Source organism: Nematolebias whitei, chromosome 19 (assembly GCF_014905685.2).
Source record: "Nematolebias whitei isolate Nwh7 chromosome 19, NemWhi1, whole genome shotgun sequence".
Lineage (NCBI taxonomy): Eukaryota > Metazoa > Chordata > Actinopteri > Cyprinodontiformes > Rivulidae > Nematolebias > Nematolebias whitei.
In genome coordinates this window covers 40,332,332-40,332,955 of record NC_056516.1, presented here as the reverse complement: position 1 = coordinate 40,332,955, position 624 = coordinate 40,332,332, and positions in this window count along the sequence as shown.

Below are 624 nucleotides of genomic sequence, written 5' to 3'. Positions count from 1 at the left end.
TGGCAGAGACCAATGTAGACGTGTTCCTGTTTTTAGTTTTCTACATTCGCCTTAAAATCTAGCTGTTTTTTGTTACTTTTTATTAGCCATCCTATTTGTTTAAAAAAAAAAAAAAACCTGGACTATGACTTTTTATAACTGTTTATTGTTGTCATCATTCTTTGTTGAAATCGGGTCTCTCTTGTAAATGAGTCCTCGAGGCTCTGTGGGATTTACCTGTTTAAATAAATGTTGAATGAATGAATTAATTCGAAAGTTGAGGGTTCGATTCGACCAGCAGTCACATACCAGTGTCCCTGGGCAAGACATTGAACTCCTCATTGCCTATGATGTGTTTCCTATGTGTGTATGATCGTGATAAAACTCCGATTATGCTTTGTAAATGTATAGTAGAGTGCTGAATGAATGGGTAAATCAGGGCACAGACTGTAGTGTAAAGCGCTTTGAATATCTTGATCAGATAGAAATTTGCTATAGAGTACAGTCCTTTTACCATTTACATCAATGTTGTTTACAGTAGAGTCACTGATGTAAACAATTATATTTACAGTAGTCACAGATGTAAACATATTTACGTCTGTGACTACTGTAAATATCATTGTTTACATCTGTGACTACTGTAAA